General features: G+C 40.7%; 1 protein-coding gene and 1 pseudogene across 4 annotated transcripts in view; one reads left to right on the top strand and one right to left on the bottom strand.

The window, feature by feature from the left end:
• The window catches only part of LOC149122466 (uncharacterized), a 182,159-nt gene that overhangs the window by 5,353 nt on the left and 155,855 nt on the right, over window positions 1–20,951 (bottom strand). The window lies entirely within an intron of this gene.
• Window positions 13,932–14,042, top strand: LOC127483642 (U2 spliceosomal RNA; annotated as a pseudogene).

The following is a 20,951-nucleotide window of genomic DNA, read 5'->3' as shown; positions in this document are numbered from 1 at the left end:
TAAAACATGAAACTACAAAATGAAAAATTATAAAATTTAATATACACAAAGCAATAAAACATTGCACACTGAGAGGATAAAAGTATACAGAAAGAAATAGTTGAAATCATGAACTGCCAAGGCTATGGAAGCCTTGGCAGCTCATGACAAGAGCCTAGGGTGATTACTGATGCCATAAACAAGAGTGTCAATTTGTTAAGTCAACAACAGGAGTCACTGTGTACTTACTCCTCATGTAGGATCTTTGTCCTTAGTGTGCTGTACATTGAGATTTAATGCTATAACTAGTACTCAAGCAGTATTTTTCACTTTATGTTTCTGTGTGGGAGCAAACTGTTGAAATCTTTACTTAATGTATGCTAAACTGATCTTCTGTATATAAAGAGAAACGAAAATGAATCCTCATGTGAATGGAAGGGGAGAGGGAGCGGGAAAGGGGAGGGTTGCGGGTGGGAGGGAAGTTATGGGGGGGAAGCCATTGTAATCCATAAGCTGTACTTTGGAAATTTATATTCATTAAATAAAAGTTAAAAATTTAAAAAAAAACTGTAAAAAAAAGAAATAGTTGAAATCAACTAAGTTATAAAAAAAATCTGAAGCACTCTAATGGCACATAGAACATGTAGAAATGTCTTGAATTTATAGTTTTGGTGGCAGTACTATTTCTTTAACTGTGAAATTATTTTGTGAGTGCATTAGGATAAATAAAGTGAACCTTTCTGAAAAAGAAGGGGTGCTGGCAGATGTGGTCTCGGTGAGAGCCCTCCCCAGGATTTCACGTGGCGTTATTCTCATCGTATCCTCTCTGAACCCTCATCTCTTCACAAGGACACAAATCTTGTGCAAATCCCATCTCGTGACCTAATCAAGCCCTGATTTCCTCCCAGAGGTGCCACCTTCAAATACCATCCCGCTGAGAATCAGGATGACAACAGATGGCTCTGGGGGGCACAAATGCTTCAGTGCACTGGAGGCAATCCATTCACACTTGTTGCAATTGCCATGGCGAATTGTTTAGACTTCAACACAAATAACCGCAGGCAGTTGGTAGGGCTGTCATACATCAGAACGGATCTGCTGCTGGATCTCTGAGTCACCTCCTGTTTCAGTTGAACTCTATGCAGCAGCTGTGCAGACATGGATGACTCCCGTAGATACGTGTGGGTGGCTCGTGTTGTCTAGAATCTGGTGTGAGACTGGCCAAAGATCAAGGGCCATCCCCAAAGGGTCCCTTTACAACCCCCTACTGTTTTAAAGATTTATTTTATTTATTTGAAAATCAGAGTGATAGGGAGAGACTGAGAGAGAGAGAGGCAGAGAAAGACATCTTCCTCCTTCTGGTTCATTCCCCCAGATGACCACAATGGCCATTTCAATCAGACAAAAGCCAGGAACCGGCAACTTCCTGTGGGTCTCCCCGATGGGTGATAGGGGCCCATGCACTTGGACCATCTTCCCCTGTTTTTCAGCCTCATTATCAGGGAGCTATATCAGACGTAGAGCAGCGGGACACTAACTGGCACCCATACACAACGCCAATGTCATAGGCAGTGGCTTTACCCTGCATGTCACAACAGCTGCCCTACAACCTCCTACTCCTAAGCCATTGGTGCTAATGATTGACTGCAAGTGCTACAAACATAAGGCTTACATTTTGGTCTAATTGCTTTTCCTTGAGTTTTAGTTATGACCTATGGTAATCACCTCCCGAAAGACACCCCATGACTCCCACAGGACACAGGAGATAAGGGTGACTGCACTATGGGGCTGTCTGATGAAAGGTGCCCAACCACAGAAAGCTGTCCACTCCTCTCTGACACTGGCCCCCTTTCATTAAACTAAGCTGTGCTCCCTTGCCTGTATTTCGCCTAGAAAGTCAATCTTATTATTGGAAAACACATCTCTCCTCACTTCTGTTTCTTCAGTGACTGAAAATTACACTTAACACTCCCCCAGACACTATATATGTTATTTAAAAACCCTATTATATAATATTTACTGGAGAGTAGGATGCTTATGTCTGCAGTGTTTTATAATGTGAAAGACCATTATTCCAGATAGTATGTGTTTGCAGTGTTTAGCTGGCCTTTAGTGCAAATCATTTGAAGAAGCCCACAGGGAAGGCCCGGGCTAATTACTATAAATTACACTGTGTGAGCTAGGTTTTTGCTAGGCTTAAACCAATCGCCCTGATAGTTTGTACCTTCAGGAGGATCACTAACTTATTCAGCCCGCACAGTGTTATTCACTGATTTTATTATTCTCTAGAGCCAAACAGATAATAAAACATCAATAAACAAAGGCATTTTTCTACTTATCAGCTATAAATTATTTGAATTTTGATTCTTCACCATTAACTCAGACAAATAAAGAGTGCAAGCATGCTAATACTTGGATTTTTTGGAGTTAGGGATTTTTAAATGAATTTATTTGTCCAGTTAATTTGGCTCTTAGAAACTCTTCAATGTAACTCAACACTTGTACATAAGATTGGAGACTTCTGAAAAGAAATTTTCCTCGATGAATTGGAAAACCTTATGCTTTATTGAGTTATACTCGATATACAAAATACGGCACACATTTTGTGTGTACATTTTGGTGAGTTTGGACATAAACTTACTCCCTTCATCTCATTACCAAAATAGACAGGTTAAACATTTCCAGCACCTCCAAACACTTGCTTGTGTGTGCTTTGTTTTTCTGTGCATGTGTTAAGAACACAGCTGCAAAGTTATCTTCTTAACACGTTTTAAAGTGCGCCATACTAGACTGTTAACCACAGGTGCAATGCCAACCGATCTCGAGACCACAGCCTTCTTGTGCACAGAGGCAGCAGAGACAGACTTCCCCACTCCCTTAAGACTTCACATTTCTGATCAATTACACAAAGATCCACTTCATGGAACTCGAACTTTTATCCAGGTAATATCATTTTATCCTCTTTTCCTAACCACTTTTTGGCATTTTTAATTTTTTTCTACTTATATATGGGCCCATAATAGAGAAGTGCCACATAATACTCAAACTTCATTTTCATGGGCTTTGGTCAGGCTTCTGAATTAATTTGAAATGTATTATTTTACTGCCTAGAATAGCAGTACCCCAGGAAGTTTCCAAGATGATGGGAATGGTCTCTGACTATCCAATAACAATAACCACCAATGAAACATGGCTATTGAGTCCCTGTGATAAAACCAGTGTGAAAGCTTTAGTCAGTTAAATATAAATACCCATATGTGGCTACCATAGTAGACAGCACAAGTCCAGAACATAAAGTAACAAAACTTCCAGAGGCCATGATAGGAGTTCTAAAAGCCCAGCTCTATTGCCGACGAGCTGTTTGGCCTTAGCATGAAGATTGCCTGATCCAGAGGAGGCTAGCAGTGGGCCAGGCTAGGCTTCCTGGAAAATGTGATGGCTCAACCTCATGGCAGAGTGGCACCCAGCTTCCCCCTTTCCCTATTCCCTTTATTGATCTTGGGTGTCCATCAGGAAATGTGTATGACTATGAAGACACAGCATGCAATGAAAGCTCTGTCCTCCACAGGTGCTTCCACACATACACAGAGTCCTTAAAAAGCTCACAAAAATCCTTATCATGAAAAAACTATGCATAGCTTTCCAAAGTCATACACCAAAATAAAATTTATTTAATTCAGTTTTTTCCACACACTTTTTTAAAGTCCCCTTGTTTTATCTTCCTATGGATAGGGCAATGAAACAGTACTTGGTATTGCCTTACCAACAAGTAACGGAAAATTGATAAATGAAGTTTATGCTCTTCATAAAAATCACTTCTTCTACTTTATCAAGAAGAAAAAAGCATTCTAGGAGTCCATTATTATTTATTTATTTTTATTTGACAGAGTTAGTGAGAGAGACAGAGAAAAAGGTCCCCCCCTCCATTGGTTCACCCCCCAAAATGGCCGCCACGGCCAAAACCATGCTGATCCGAAGCCAGGAGCCAGGTGCCTCCCCACCTCCCAGTCTCCCATGCGGGTGCAGGGGCCCAAGCACCCGGGCCCACCCTCCCGGGCCACAGCAGAGACCTGGACTGGAAGAGACCAGAACCCGCGCCCATACGGGATGCAGGTGCCACAGGCAGAGGACCAACCAAGTGAGCCATGGCACTGGCCCCAGGGGTCCATTATTATCATAATTACATAGACTTTTCTACTGAATGTTCAGCTCAGTAGGAGTTTGGGGTTGGATTGGGTTGGGTTGTTTGGTATGTATTTTCTTCTTTAAGAACAGGATTATAAATTCTGGCTACTGAAAGTCTTTGGGGGTTTGCTAACTTTAGGCAACTTTTCCTGAAAGCTGTCCTCACCTTAATTGTTGTGAAATGCTACCATTATCACCACATGTCCAAGCCAGCTGTTGTTGAGAGACCAGGCAGAGCTTGCAGGAACATGAAAAATGTAAAGCACAACGGAGATCCAGGGGGAAATGATCTGAGAAAGCAACTGTGCCTGACAAGCTGCAGCACTGTTACCAAGGGCATATTCATTTTATAGCTATTGGCATGTTACTTAGATCTTTTAAATCTGATACTTATGCACTGCAACAGTTTAGGGATGTTAAGCTTTTTTTTATATTTAAAAAATCTCCAAATGTTTGCATCATACCCAACATGCAATACTATGGTTATAGTTGGAAGTTTAATTTAATAAGTAAATAAGTTTAGCATAGTAATGTCAGGCACAAATTAAAAACATCCTCATTAGCCTTCTAAATTGTTGCTTTGTTAAACAGAATGGAAAACCTGGTCAACCTTACATGGCAATGCAAAGCCAATAGGAATTTCCAACTTTCACTTCTTTCCAGTCCAAGGTCGTTAGTTCTACCAACAAGCCCCCTTTAAAACACACAGCTATATAAACGGAAAGTGATAGACGGAAAACTTGAGGGACTAATCAGAGAACTACTGAAGCAGAACAATCGGGCTGGCAGCTGCCCATTTACAACCAGATTATTTTTCTCAGTAATTGTGTGCTTCAGATTTTTTAAAAATGGCTTTCTCAGAACAAGCTCGAGTTTGTACATCAATGTTTGTCACCTGATTCCTCTCACCTGTGACGTTATCCTCCCTGTCACTGCTGAATATCTTGAATGTACGGGACACTGCGGCTGACTTCTTCCCTCTCTGCCCCCGTCAGAGAAGGTCCTCCCATTCCTCAGCCATGTGTCTCTCTAGGTCCCCTCGCTCCTGCTCTAAGGGAACCATATCAACCCACTCACTCCCTAACCTACTTTTACAACTTTATCACACTCTCCATTCAAATACTTATCTCCTAAGGGCACTTAAGATGCTATACATTCTTAGGCATTGCTTCTCTTTATTGAAAATAACAAGACTAAATGCTATTTTCCTTAAAGTGCTTCTTTCTAAAGCCTAGGTCTGAGAGAAGATTAGGGCAAATCTTACTTAAAAAAACAGAACTGTGGTCATCCTTGAGTGTCATAGCAGACTTTCTGGATTTCTTGGCAAGACAGGAGTTTTAAGAACCCAGCTTTCCTATAGGAGAAAAGAAATTTCTTGTGCATGTTCTGACTTAAGGTACCAAGTACTAGACTTGATGATGAGATCACTTACGTAAGGTAGGAGAGTCCCAGAGAAAAGAAACATAGCAGCTTGGGAGTATTGTGGGAGGAATTGAGACCAAGCACAGAGTCATGGTTTGAGTGAATCTGAACCCCATTATTAGACCCATGAACTGACTCCACGTCCTTATCAGCCCCATCAAGGTCCACTCGTATTACTAATAAAACCCACCTTTTGAAGTTGTTTGCACATAAGATCACTGTCAAGATTACATGCTAAAGTAATTAAGAATAAAGCACTTGATACTATTCCTGGTGCCATGTAAGTACTTTGGCAATGTACACCAAATATTCCCACTTCCTAGGCCCAATTCCTGGAGAAGAGAGGTATGTAAGTAACTGCTCCCCTCTTAGACTCTGGGGACCTGCTCCAGGGGCTGCTCCCTCACCAGCCGTAGTCTGCAGGTGGCCAACTTTCAGAGCTATTTGAAGGAGGGACTGAGTTTAGCTCACTGTTGAGATGGTCTTGGCTCCAGGCATGGGTGGCACCTTGAGGGTTGCAGACACTGAAAGGAGAGTCCATGCAAAAGAGCTGAAATAGTGAAAACTGACTCCTGAGGGTCAAAATCTTTATGTGAAGCACTCGCGATCCCAACCCTGCCTCAGAGTCTACAAAGCCAGCAGGGCTAAAGAGATGCAGTAGGAAAGATGACAAGCCAGGACTTGACCCTTCAGAGAGAGAAAATAGGTCACACGTTATGGCAGTCCAAGGTTGATGTAGAGAGAAAAGCAGAGTGTTCTGGGCTAGGGTTTTGTTGTGTATGTGGAATCAGCCAGGTAGGAACTGCAAGCCATCTTTTTGGGGAATACAAGCAGATCAAATTTAAAGACCTAGATATATTGTCAGTAGTTATTACCACCACCACCACCACCCCACACACACACAGGTCAGAATACTCTCTAAGATTATACTGAAGAAACACCCTGACTACCAAACATACCTATGACTTCCAGTCATCTGTTTTTCACTCTTAAATAACAGAGGACAATAAAATATGATCAAACATCTCAAGAAAGCATATAACATGTAAATGAGAAATCCAAACAAAACATAAAGAACATAACTGAAGGAAAAGGGGTATTATCTTCAAAAGGAAGAGCATTTAGTATTCTCAGAGAGAGAAGACACAATCATATATGCATGACACAGGATGGAGTAGTATAAAGAAAGAAACAGAGAATAAGAAAAAGCTTTTACAATTTAAAATCCTCACAGCATATTTAAATCCAGACAAGAGGTTACTAAGGTAAAAATGATAAGCCTTCCAGAGGGAAAAGCAAAAAGTTGGAGGTAGAAGAACAGAGATATTGCGAAATACTCCAAGGACTTCAGAAATATAAGAAATGGAATATATCAAGGGAGTTCTTTATTTAGGAAAAGAATTAGAAAATGTCATACAACAGTTTCCAGATTGATTTCTTAGTCCAATGAATGAAACCACATCTATATGTTGTGAGTTTTCTATCTACAAGTCTATGGAAACAGATTTTTTTTAAAATAATACATAGCAGATTCCAAGATAGTGGATTATGGTGCAAGGCTACGGATAAACAGTGAGGAAAAAAAGTGTAGGAAGTGCATTCTCGGGCAGAACTGAGAAAACTGCACTGGAAATTCTACAAGAGCAAAGTCATGTACCTATGTGGAGGGTGTAGACACGCAGCACAAACGTGAACTCAGTGCACAGCTGAAGCAGCTCAGAGCCAGAGCAGGTGGCAGCTTGGCAGCCCATGGTGATACAACCAGAGTGAGGGTGCAGGGTGAGTCCAGACTCGAGCCCTAAGGGATGGCCAGTGCTGGCAGTTGCTCGCTGACCCAGTGCAAGTGGAGAGTGCACATCTGTCTCACTACAACTTCCCCACAGCAGCATCCACCGCCCGGGTGAGAAAGGACAAGTACCATTTCAGGTTTAGGCAGGAACTGCGGAAGACTTTGTGCATGCACACAGAAATTGGCTGATACCACCTTCTCAGCAGTAGTGGCAAGAGTAGCGGGGAGAGAGCAACATTCGGCATGTGGGTGTGCATGTGATACAGAGATTCTAGCAAAGGAAACCATCTGCAGTCCCCACTGATTCTGAGCCTGGCTGGGAGGTGGCTGGGCAACCACACAGGGTGTTGAGGGACTTGCAGCCTCCAAGGATAAAGATGAGATGCCTAGGCAGATCTGTCTTGGGGATCAGCTGCCTCTGTGCTACCTGGACAGGATGGCCTGGCAGAGAATCCTCTGCACCCAGAGACTGTGGGAACCTTGCATGCTGAGATAACTTGGGTGTTCTATGAGAAGGTGCAGGGTGTACTTGAATCTCTAGGCAATCACTGGGTGCTCACAGCTCCTTGGTGGGAACTGTGCTCACAGTGAGGACTGCACAGATCATTTGTGTGGTTCATAAGGTGGTGAGCAACACCCCGGAGACTAACACCTGGGCACTGAGATCTATCATGGCCAACTTGGGTGTTACCTTGAATACTCACCCCACCTGGAGCACTGGCCAGAGCTCCCTGGCCACAACCAACACATACTACTTGGTATTCAGTGAAAGGGCAGACATTCCACTAAGCCACAGAGGCACAGCTCAAAGATAAAAGCCATCAGAGGAAAAAACAAAGAGCAACTACAAAAATGCCTAAAAACAAATGCAGAAATTCAATAAACAGGAAGAAGAAAGACACTATGACCCCTCCAGAGGAACACAATAACATTTTGATATTAATATAAAGATGAAGAGATTGAGGAAATGCCAGAAATAGAATTCAAAAAATTAATCATAGAATTACTCAAAACCAATCAGAAGCAAATGCACAAACTAATAAAACCATATATAACATGAATGAAAATTTTTCGCATGAAATTGAGGTTTTAGAGAAATCAAAATGAAATATTAGAAATGAAGAATTCAAAAGATAAAAAAAAATGTAACGAAAGCTTAACAGCAGACTTGACAAAGAAGAAAATATCCAAACTAGAAGACAAATCTTTGGAAACCTTACAGTCAGACAAAAAAAAAAAAAAAGAATAAAATAGAAAACTTAAAAAGAGCATTGGAGGGGGCTGGTACTGTGGCATAGAGGGTAAACCTGCCACCTGTGGTGGCCAGCATACCTTATGGCTTCCGATTCAACTCCCAGCTGCTCCACTTCTGATCCAGCTCTCTACTATGGCCTGGGAAAGAGGTAGAATATGGCCTAAGTCCTTGGGCCCCTGTACCCATGTGGGAGACCTAGAAGAAGCTCCTTGCTCCTGGTTTCAAATAGGTCCAGCTCTGGCTGTTGTGGCCACTTGGGGAGTGAACCAGTGGATGGAAGACATCTCTCTCTCTCTTTCTCTCCTCTCTCTCCCACTCTCCTCTCTCTCCTCTCTCTGCCTCTGCCTCTCAAATAAATAGATAAATCATTAAAAAAAGAGCAATGGAAATTTAAAGGATACTATCAAATGACCCAAAATATCGTTCTTAGGAGTTGCTGAAGGTGTGGAAAGAGATAATACACTACAAAGTCTATTTAGTGAAACGATTATAGAAAACTTCCCCAATTTGGAGAAAGAAAGGGATGGCCAAATACAGGAAGCACACAGAACTCCAAGTAGAAATGATGAGAGCAGATCTTCACCATGATACATTGTAATCACACTCTTCACAGTAAAACATAAAGAAAAGATTCTAAAATGTACATGAGAGAAAAACCAGATTACTTTCAGAGGATCTCCAATTAGACTCACAGAGGACTTCTCATCAGAAACACTACAGGCTGGGAGAGAATTACAAGATATAATCCAAGTCTTAAGAAAAAAAACAGTCAACCAGAACACTGTACCCTGCAGAGCCCTCATTTATGAATGAAGGTGAAATAAAAGACTTTCCATAACAAACAAAATTTGAAAGAATTTGTCATCACTCATCTAACTATAAGATGCTTAAGGATGTATATACACATGAACACAGAAAGATAGCCATCATTATGAAAGAATGTGAAGGCAGAAAATTCCCCAGTAAAAGTCCAATAGTAACCCAAAGTAAACAAAAGCCATATTTATGGAAAAACGGCCGGGTCAAATTTACTTATCAATAGTCACAGTGAATATAAATGGCCTTACCCTCCAGTTAAAAGATGCAAAGAAGCTGAATTGATTAAAAAACAAGACCCATCTATTTGCTGCCTACAAAAAACACGTCACCAGCAAAGATACACACAGACTAAGAGCAAAAGGATAGAAAAAATAATTCTATGCTAACAGAAAGTACAAAAGGGCAGGTGTTGCCGTCCTAATATCAGACAAAATAGACTTTAACATAAAAACTGTTAAAAAAGACAAAGAAGGGCACTATGTAATGATTAAGGGATCAGTTCAATAGGAAGATGTGACTATATTAAATGTATGTGAACCCAATTACAGTGTGCCTAGCTATTTAAAGAACTGTTAATGGATCTAAAAGGAGACGTGGACTTCAATACAGTAAGGGTGGACATCAGCATTGCACTTTCATCAATGGACAGCTCAACTAGACAAAAAATCAACAAACAACAGAGTTAACAGACATTATGGAACAAATGGATCCAACTGAGATATACAGAACATTCCACCCCACAGTTGCAGAATAAACTTTCTTCTCATCAGTGCATGGAACTTTCTCTAGGATATATCATGTGCTAGAACATAAAGCAAGTATCAGCAAATTCAAAAAAATCGAAATTATACAGCTTCTCTGACCACAGTGGAAGGAAGCTTATTTCAAAAACTTAAGAATCTTTAGATAATATGCAAACACATAGAGATCAAACAACATGTTCCTGAATGAACACTGGGTGATAGAAAAAAATCAAAAGAGAATTCAAAAAATTTCTGGAAACAAATGATGATGACAATACATCACATCAAAACTTATGGTGTGCAGTGAAAGCAGTGTTAAGAGGGAAATTTATAGCAATTGGTGCCTACTTTAAGAAATTGGGGGCCAGTGTCGTGGCTCACTTGGCTAACCCTCTGCCTGTGGCACCAGCACCCCAGGTTCTAGTCCCGGTTGGGGTGCTGAATTCTGTCCTGGTTGCTCCTCTTCCAATTCTCTGCTGTGGCCTGGGAAGGCAGTGGAGGATGGCCCAAGTCCTTGGGCCTTGTATCTGCATGGGAGACCAGGAGGAAGCATCTGGCTCCTGGCTTCAGATCAGCACAGCGCACCGGCCGTAGCAGCCATTTGGGGGGTGAATCAATGGAAAAGGAAGACCTTTCTCTCTGTCTCTCTCTCACTGTTTAACTCTGCCTGTCAAAAAGAAAGAAAGGAAGGAAGGAAGGAAGGCAGGCAGGCAGGCATTGGGAAGGTACCAAATAAATAAGCTATAATTGTATCTCAAGGACTGAGGAAAACAACAAAAATATTAGGAGGAAAAAATTATTAAAATTAGAGAAAAATAAACAGAACTGAAAAAAAAAATCAGTGAAATGAAGAGCTGGTTTGTTGAAAAAAAGAAACAAAATTGACACACCATTGCCCCAACCAATCCCCCAAAAAGAGAGAAAAGACCTAAATCAATAAAATCAGAGATGAAAAAGAAAACTTATCAAAAGATAACAGAGAAATAAAAAGAATAATCAGGCATTCTATAAAGAGATGTATGCCAACAAATTGGGAAATCTAGAAGAAATTGATAGATTCAATACAAATATAATCCACCAAAACTGAGTCATGAAGACACAGAAAACCTAAACAGACCAATAACCAAGACAGAATCAAATTAGTCATAACGACCCTCCCAACAGAAGAAAAGCCCAGGACTTGATGGCTTCACACTGAATTTTAGAAGTCATTTAAAGAAGAGTTAATTCCAATTCTTCTCAAGCTATTCAAAACAACTGAAAGGGGGGGGGGGGGGAATCCTCCCAATAAGCTTCTAAAAGTCTACATTACCTTAATTCCTAAGTCTGAAAAATATAAAATAGAAGAAGAGAACTATAGACCAATATCCCTGATGAACACAGATGCAAAAATCCACAACAAAATATTAGCTAATTGAATCCAACAACACATCAGAAAGATCATTCACCTGGACCAAGTGGGATTTATCCCTGGTGTGCAGGGATGGTTCAACATTCACAAATCAATAAATGTGACATAACATTTAAAAACTGAAGAACAAAAACCATATGGTTATCTCAATAGATCCAGAGAAAGCATTTAATAAAATACAACATCCTTTCATAATGAAGACATTAAGCAAATGATTATAGAAGGAACATTCTTAAACATAATAAAGGCAATTTATGACAAACCCATGGTCAGAATCCTATTAAATTGGGAAAAGTAGGAAGAATTCCCCCTAAGATTGGAACCAGAGAAGGATGCCCACTCTCGCCATTGCTATTTAATATAATCCTGAAAGTTTTAGCCAGAGCCATTAGGCAAGAAAAAGAAATCAAAGGTATAATAACAGGAAAGGAGGAAATTAAATTATCCCTATTTGCATATGACATGATTCTATAGATAAGGGATCCAAAAGACTCCACCGAGAGACTATTGGAACTCATAAAACAGTTCTGTGAAGTGGTAGGATATAAAATCAATATGGAAAAAAGAAATAGCCTTTGTATACACAGACAATGCCATAGTTGAGAAAGAACTTTTAAAAAATATTTATTTATTTACTTGAGAGGCAGAGTAACAGAGAGAGAGAAAGGGAGAGACAGAGAGAAAGGTGTTCCATCCACTGGCTCACTCCCCAAATGGCCAGGAGCCAGAAACCAGGAGCCAGGAGTTTCTTCTGGGTCTCCCACACAGGTTCAGGGGTCCAAGGACTTGGGCCATCTTCTCCTGCCTTCCTGGGCCATAGCAGAGAGTTGGATCAGTAGAGGAACATCCTGGATATGAACCAGCACCCATATGTGATGTTGGTGCTGCAGACAGAGGCTTAGTGCCCTACACCACAGCACTGGCCCCAAGAAAAAACTTTTAAGTTTAGTCACATTCACAATAGCTCCAAAAAGTATTAAACAGCTTGGATAAATTTAACCAAAGATGTCTCTATGATGAAAATTAGAAGACATTAAAAAATGGAAAAACCATCTATGTTCATGGATCGGAAGAGTCAACATCATCAAAATTTTCATAGTACCAAAAGCAATTTACAGAATCACTGAGATCCCTATCAAAATACCAATGAAATTCTTCATATGGAAACAACAGAGACACCAAAGGTAAAACAATCTTACACAAGAAAAACAAGGTCAGAGGCATCACAATACCTGACTTCAAGACACACTACAGGGCAATTATCATTAAAAAAGCCAAGTACAGGCACAAAAACAGACTTGTAGACCAATGGAACAGAATAGAAACTCCAGAAATCAATACACACATATTCAACCAACTTACTTACCTTTGACATGGGAGCTAAAATTAATACCTGAAGCAAGGACAGTCTCTTCAACAAATGGAGCTGGGGAAACTCAATATTCATGTGCAGAAGTATGAAACTAGACCCATATTTTATACCTTACACAAAAATTTACTCAAAATATATCAAAGATCTATATCTATGACCCCATACCATCAAATTAGTAGAGAACCTTGGGGAAACTCTGCAATACATTGGCATAAGCAATGACTTATTGCTTATGCTTATTGAAAATACCTCAGAAGCACAGGAAATCAAAGCCAAAATTAACAAATGGGATTACATCAAGCTGAGAGGCTTCTGCATTGCAAAAGAAACACTCAGCAAAGTGAAGAGGCAACAGGCAGAATGGGAGGAAATATTTGTAAACTATGTAGCTGATAAGGTTAACATCCAGAATCTACAAACAGCTCAAAAAACTCGACAAAAAAAAAAAAAAAAAAAAAAAAAAAAAAAAAAAAAAAACAGTTAAGAAACTGTCAAATGAACAGGAAATTTTCTTTTTTTTAAGATTTTTATTTGTTTATTTGACAGGTAGAGTTACAGACAGTAAGAGAGAGAGAGACAGAGAGAAAGGTCTTCCTTCCGTTGGTTCACTCCCCAAATGGCCGCCACGGCCAGAGCTACACTGATCCGAAACCAGGAGCCAGGAGCTTCTTTCCTAGTCTCCCATGCGGGTGCAGGGACCCAAGCACTTGGGCCATTCTCCACTGCCTTCCCAGGCCACAGCAAAGAGCTGGAGTGGAAGAGGAGCAACCAGGACTAGAACCCGGCACCCATATGGGATGCCGGTGCTGCATGCGGAGTATTAACCTAATGCACCACTGTGCCGGCCCCTTGATTAGGCAATTTTCAAGAGAAGAAATTAAAATGTCCAACAGAAACTTGAGAAAATGTTCAGGATCAGTAGCCATCAAGGAAATGCAAATCAAAGCCATGGTGAGATTGCTTCTCAGCCTTTTGACTAAGATCAAGTGTAGTATCTGTTCTTATAGGTTTAAAACCATGGTGAGGTTTCACCTCACTCTAGTTAGAATGGCTCTCATACAACAATTGGCAAATACTAGCAAGGACTGAAGAAAAAAGTACCCTGGCCCAATGTTGGTTGGAATATAAACAGGTGCAGCCACAGTGGAAGACAGTATGCAGATACCTCAAAAATCGAAATATAGATACCCTATGTCCCAGCCATCCCACTCCTGGAAATACACCCAAACCAAAAGAGATCAGCATATAAGTTATCTGTACCCCCTATGTTCATTGCAGCACAATTCACAATAGTTAAGATATAGATTCAAACCATATATATAGCAACTGTTGACTGGATAAAGAAATTATGGTATATATACACTGTGGGGTACTACTCAGCTGTAAAAAGAAAATGAGGGGCTGGTGCCATGGTGTAGCAGCTAGGGAGCTTCAGCTTGCAGTGCTGGAATCCCATATGTGTGCCAGTTCAATCCCAGCTGCTCTACTTCCGATCCAGCTCTGGGATATGATCTGGGAAAGCAGTGATGATGGCCCAAGTCTTGGGCCCCTGCACTTGCACGGTAAACCCAGAGGAAGCTCCTGGCTCATGGCTTCGGATCAGACTCCCTGTGGCCATTGTGGCCATTTGGGGAGTGAACCTGCAGGTAGAAGACCTTTCTCTTTGTCTCTCCCTCTCACTGTAACTCTGCCTTTCAAATAAAGAAATCTTTTTAAAAAATGAAATCTTGTCTTTTGCAACAACATGCACACAACTAGAAACCATTAACTTACTGAAATAATCCAGTCACAAAAAGATAGATATCATATGTTTTCCCTGATCTGAGGTAACTACTAGAGTACCTGAAATGTAATGTGCTGGAGTGAAATGGACATTCTGAAATTCAATGATTGTTTACAGCCCTTGTCTCTTCCACTGAGGAAGAGTGGGTCTTTTTCTCTTCATACTATTTGTTGAACGTTAAACTATTTTACTTAGTGTAAGGTTAACTATATGACCATTAGGTAAACTTAAAATAGATCTTTGTAAAAATTAAGAGTAGGAATGTGAATGGGAAGAGAAGGAAAGGTTGGCGTGTGGACAGGAGGGAGTTTAGGGGGCAAAGTGTCACTATGTCCCTAAATCTGCATATATGAAAAATATGAAACTTGTATAACTTAAATAATTTTATTAAAAAATCATATATAGGGGCTGGTACCATGGTGTATTTTGTAAAGCCACTGCCTGTGGTTGGCATCCCATATGGGTGCTGGTTCAAGTCCCAGCTGCTCCTCTTCTGATCCAGCTCTGTTATTGCCTAGGACTAAGGCAACAGAAAATGGCCCAAGTGCTTTGGCCCTTGCACCCGCATGGGTGACCTGGAAGAAGCTCCTGGCTCTCAGCTTTGAACGGCCCAGCTCTGGCCATTGCGGCCATTCTGGAATTGAACTAGTGGATGGAAGACCTTTCGCTCTGTCTCTCCCTCTCTCTGTCTGTAACTCTGCCTCTCAAACAAATAAATAAACCTTTTAAAAATCATCTGTAAAGTACCAACAATTAGTATGTCTCCAAATGCAACATCAGAACCAAAAACACAAGGGAGCATAATATTATGATGAAAATTCTACACCAAATAAATAGTCAGCAAGCAAAAACACTTTCATACTTGCATGGCCTTTCCAAAATTTATCTCCCAAACACCTTTCCTGAGAATTCTATTGATGATGTATTTCTCCAGGATCAGAACACAACCAAGAAAGAAGAGATGGGTTGCAGCAAGAGATAAGAAAATACCTCAATGGATTTCCCAAAAGAAAGGAGAAGGGAGAGCCCCAAACTGAGAGGGACAAACTAAGGATGCCTGGTTTGATGGTTCCAGCATTGTAACTCAAGAAAGATCTGAGGAGGGCTTTAGCACACTTGGCTGAAATTCATATCTTGACTTGGCGTCCCTCAACATGTCCTAATGACATTTCTCCTCTCTCCTTTATATCCTGCTGCTTGGGGATGGGCAGCTGATGACTCTCCCTTCTCCTTCACAGAAGTCTGCTTTGGCTACAGTTAACGAGTTGGAGGTAGGCCAATGGAGGGTTGAAGCAGTGGACTTTCACACTCCTGGAATTCTAGCACATGGCCTGCTTTCTAACTGGGTCATATATCCTGATTTTTCAAAGTTTTATGTTTTTAAAGACCGTTTCACATCCATATTCACTGATTTCCTCTAAAGGAGTCCTCTTAACTCACCCAGGAGACCAGGTCAGGCTACGATTCAGAGGTTTCTGCAGCCTGTTTTCTTGGGTCCTTCCTTTGACAGCCACGGTACTGTCCTCTTTTGTAACTAGATTTGTCTTTGCTGTATATTTTTCAAAATTAACCATTATACTATTTAAGGATATGTGCATATTTGAAAATAGTACAAAGAGAAAAAGTAGAGAGGAATGTAATTACACAAGGACATGAAAGAGTTCCTGAGACATGGGCAGTGATCCAGGTCTTATCCCGGATATGCAGGATGTGAAGTCTTACTACTTACATTACTGATTCATTGAAAACTGCATGGCACGCAGTGTGATACACTTCAAAAACAAACAGCAATTGGCAGCAATAAAGAAGAAAAAAAGAAAATGAAAGAAGGAAGGGGAAAATGGAAGAAAGAACTAATGACAGCATGACATTATCATTCATTCTTGTTCAGTTACCCACTTGATGCTGTATTATTGACAAACATACTCTCGATGTCTGTACAGTTTCCTTTCTCTACAAATATTAATATTCCATTGACCTAACATTCTTCAGCCTGTTGGAAATTTTACCATATTATATTTCAGTTCTGTGATTGAAATTTATACCAACCTGACTGCATACAGAGTAAAGGCATCCTTTAACATTTTAGTGGAGAGCATACTACATAATTTCGCCTTACAATTTTATGTTTTCAAATATGTGAATATATTGAAAGACTGTACTTGAGTTTCTATATGCATGAATTTAAAATACCTGCACACTTAATTTTAAAATATGTTTACTGGAGTTTTACACACTTGTTTCTGAGACAAGAGCCAAGTTTGCCACTGCATGTCCTAGAGGCCCATAGTTTATCTTTTTATATAATTTATCTGTATCAAAAATAGTTGAAAACTATATAGTGAGACCCAAGTTTTATGCAGAGCATTAAAACATTTATCCTAGGTATTCCTAAAAAAGTTTTAATGACTAAGTTGTATTAAACATTTTAAGCATAAATACCTATTGAAATGAACAATTAGCAGTTCCACATAAAGTTCTGCAAGCAGTTTGTTTTGTCTCACATGAGATCAGCAAACTTGCTATCATCATTATCTAATATTAACTAGCAGAGCGTATAGGCCAGAGTCTAACAATACAAAAATAAACTGAAAAGGATAGGATATTTTCTCTCAAATTTAAAAACTGAGGCTCAGAGACAACAAGTTATCTGTCCAGCTCATAAGAAAAATCCATAGAGAACATGGGTTCTAATCAGGTGGGTTGGTTTTAAAGCCTATGCACTTTCCAGGGTAAGCAGAGGCAGCGGCAGGAAGAAGTGATTTGGGAACCAATATGACCAGGGTATGGAACCACAGTCAGGAGCTCAGATAGCAACGAGTGCTACGCCTGCAAAAATGGGCACAAAAAAACAAAACAAAACAAAATGACCTTGAGAAGTAAAAAGGTAGAAAAGCAATTTTAAAACATGTCACAACTAGACTCCTGGCTTCTGGTCCAGCGGGGCAAGGGGTTTGGGTGCTGCCAATCTAACAGTTGTGCAGCAGAGCAGATCCAGGAATACACATCTCTTCTTGGATCTGTGACAGAGGTGAGGACAAAGGGCAGCTCTCTGCCCCCAAAACTGGAGAGATGAGCAGGTTGATAAAGGGAGTCATAGCTTACAAAGCAGAGGTGCCCAAGCAGTAGTCACCCAGCAAGCATTACTGGGTGGATGAAGGTGTCCACTGTACCAGGAAAAACTCCAGAGGCTCAACACAGACCAGTCTGAGGCTTAAAACCACCAATGGCAGCCATGTGAGGGCATAACCCTTTTGTATATTTTACCTCTAGAGGTAAAACAGGCACTCTGCATAGATATCTTAGGAAAAAATCCCCTTGTGCTCACAGCTATGTAAGGGACCCATTGCAACATGTGTGAGAGCTCTCCACTCTTAGCAATGTTGTCCTCGGAATAAGCTGTTTAACCAGACTCTAACTTGCTGGGGTCTTAGAAAAATTGAGCTGGTGTTGGGAAGAGAAACATCCAACTCCAGCAGCTCTGGCCTTCCACAAAGAAAGGGGGAGATACCGAGTCCCAGCCTGTTCTAGCCAGTCTATGTCACTGTAGGGCCAGGGGGCGTGAGAAGAACTTGTGAGGCTCACCATCCAGAGGCGCAGTCATGGAACTATGGGACACTTCACCTGCTTTCACCAATTTACATGTTACCAACACCATCCGTACAGCAGTTTCTTCTATCTGCTCCATCATGTCTGGCTATCGAGAAAAAAATTACCAGCATGTCAAAGGACCAGAAAAACACAGTTAGAAGACAGGTAGCAAATATCAGACCCAGTCACAGCAGGGATGCAGACCAGGGCTTTAAAATCACTACACCTATATCCTGAGGGATCTAATGGATAAAGCAGACAACATGCCAGCATAGACGGAGAGTATAAGTAGGGAGATGAAAATCTCAAAAAAAGAATAAGAAATGACTGCAAGACATCAAAAACTCTGTAACAGAAATGAAGAATGCCTTTGGTGGGCATATTAATAGACTGAAAACTGCTAAGGAAAGAATTAAGGACCTTGAATCAGACTCTCAAAGCTTGAGGAATATCAGCAGAGATAACAAAAACTGAAAGGCAATGAAAACAAGCAAAACAGAAAAAAAAAAAAAAAACATTATCAAAGACTATGCCAGGACTGTTGGACAATCACAAAGGAATAACATGATAATGTGTACAATGTGAGTAACAAAAAGAGTAGGGAAAAAGAAAAGAATAGAAGAAACATGAAAAACAAAAATGAGAATCTTCCTGAAACAGTAACAGAAATATACCACAGATCCATGAAACTCAGAGAATACCAGGCAGGATAAATGCCAAAAACATCTGCACTCATGCATATCATTTTCAAACTATAGAAACCCAAACATATAGGAAAAATTCTGAAATAACGTAGCAGGAAACACACCTCATCTGCCGACAAACAAAAATAAGAATTACATTTGTCAACAACCAAGCAAAAAAGGAGAGAGCAATCTGAAATATTTAAAGCGTTGAGACAAGAGAGAAATAAATACGCCACCTACCTTGAGTTCAAAACTATGTGAAACCATTCTCCATAAACAAAGGAGAAATGAAGACTTTCTCAGATTAAAAAAAAATGAAGGTATTTGGGCCAATAAACTTGCCTTGCAAAAAATATTAAAATAAGTTATTTAGAGAAAAGGAAAATAACATAGATAATAAACTTGAGTCTGCTTAAAAAGAGCGTCAGAAAGAAATAAGCAAAGTAAAATAAAAACTTTCATCTCTATTTTCTTTAAAAAATCCAAAAGATAACAATTTGACCACAGAACAAATGCAATAATAAATGTGCCTATGTTTGCTTAAGTGACATGAATAACCCAAAAATGATACAAGGGAAGGAGAGAATGGAGAAATTAGGATTCTTTTGTTATTATATGCTACATACAATTCCTGTGAAGTAGTATAGTGTTATTTGAAAGTATACTTGTGGCCGGCGCTGCGGCTCACTAGGCTAATCCTCTGCCTGCGGCGCGGGCACACCGGGTTCTAGTCCCGGTCGGGGCATCAGATTCTGTCCCGGTTGCCCCTCTTCCAGTCCAGCACTCTGCTATGGCCCGGGAGTGCAGTGGAGGATGGCCCAAGTGCTTGGGCCCTGCATCTGCATTGGAGACCATGAAAAGCACCTGGCCCCCGGCTTCGGATCAGCGCAGTGCACCCACCACAGCGGCCATTGGAGAGTGAACCAATGGAAAAGGAAGACCTTTCTCTCTGTCTCTCTCTCTCACTGTCTAACTCTGCCTGTCAAAAAAAAAAAAAAAAAAAAAGTATACTTGTATTAATTGTAAATGTATTTTGAAAAATCAGGGGAAATAACTCAAAAGTTAAAAAAGTATAATATTCTAGGGGAAAAGAGAAAATGGAATCATATAAAACGTTAATTAAACCATGAGAGGATTTGAGTGTCTGTCCTAGCACCTAAGACATCTGCAACCCTCATCAGAGTACCTGATTTTGCTTCCTTGCTTTGGCTCCTGGTTCCAGCTTCCTTGCCAGTGCAGACCTTGGAAAACAGCATCAATGACTCACGTAGCTGCACTTTTTTTTTTTCTTTTTTGACAGGCAGAGTTAGACAGTGAGAGAGATAGAGAGAGAGAGAGAAAGGTCTTCCTTCCATTGGTTCACCCCCCAAATGGCCGTTACGGCCGGCGCACTGCGCCAATCCAAAGCCAGGAGCCAGGTGCTTCCTCGTTGGTCTCCCATGCAGGTGCAGGGCCCAAGCACTTGGGCCATCCTCCACTGCCTTCCCGGGTCACAGCAGAGAGCTGGGGGACAGAACCGGCGCCTCAACCGGGACTTGAACCCAGGGTGCTGGCTCCACAGGCAGAGGATTAACCTAGTGAGCCACGGCGCCGGCCACGCAGCTGCACTCTCACCACCCAGATGGGAGGCCTGGATTGTGTCCCCAGCTCCAGGCTTCAGCCTTGGCCAGCACAGCCACAGCAGGCATTTTCACTGATAGGAGATCAATCGATCAATCGATCTCTCTCTCTCTCTCTCTCTCTCTGAATCCCTCCTACTCTTCCTCCATCCCTCTCAAATAAATAAGTTTTTGAGCAAAATAGAAAAATGAGAATCAGAAAAATAGTGAAAGACAAAAACAAAGATCAAGGGCAACAGAAAACAGTAAACAAATATAGTAGATATTAATACAACTAAATCAATAATTAAATTGAAC

Source organism: Oryctolagus cuniculus, chromosome 13, assembly GCF_051225735.1.
Source record: "Oryctolagus cuniculus isolate XC-2025 breed Fujian yellow rabbit chromosome 13, ASM5122573v1, whole genome shotgun sequence".
Classification (NCBI taxonomy): Eukaryota; Metazoa; Chordata; class Mammalia; order Lagomorpha; family Leporidae; genus Oryctolagus; species Oryctolagus cuniculus.
This window is presented reverse-complemented; position numbering and strand designations above follow the sequence as displayed.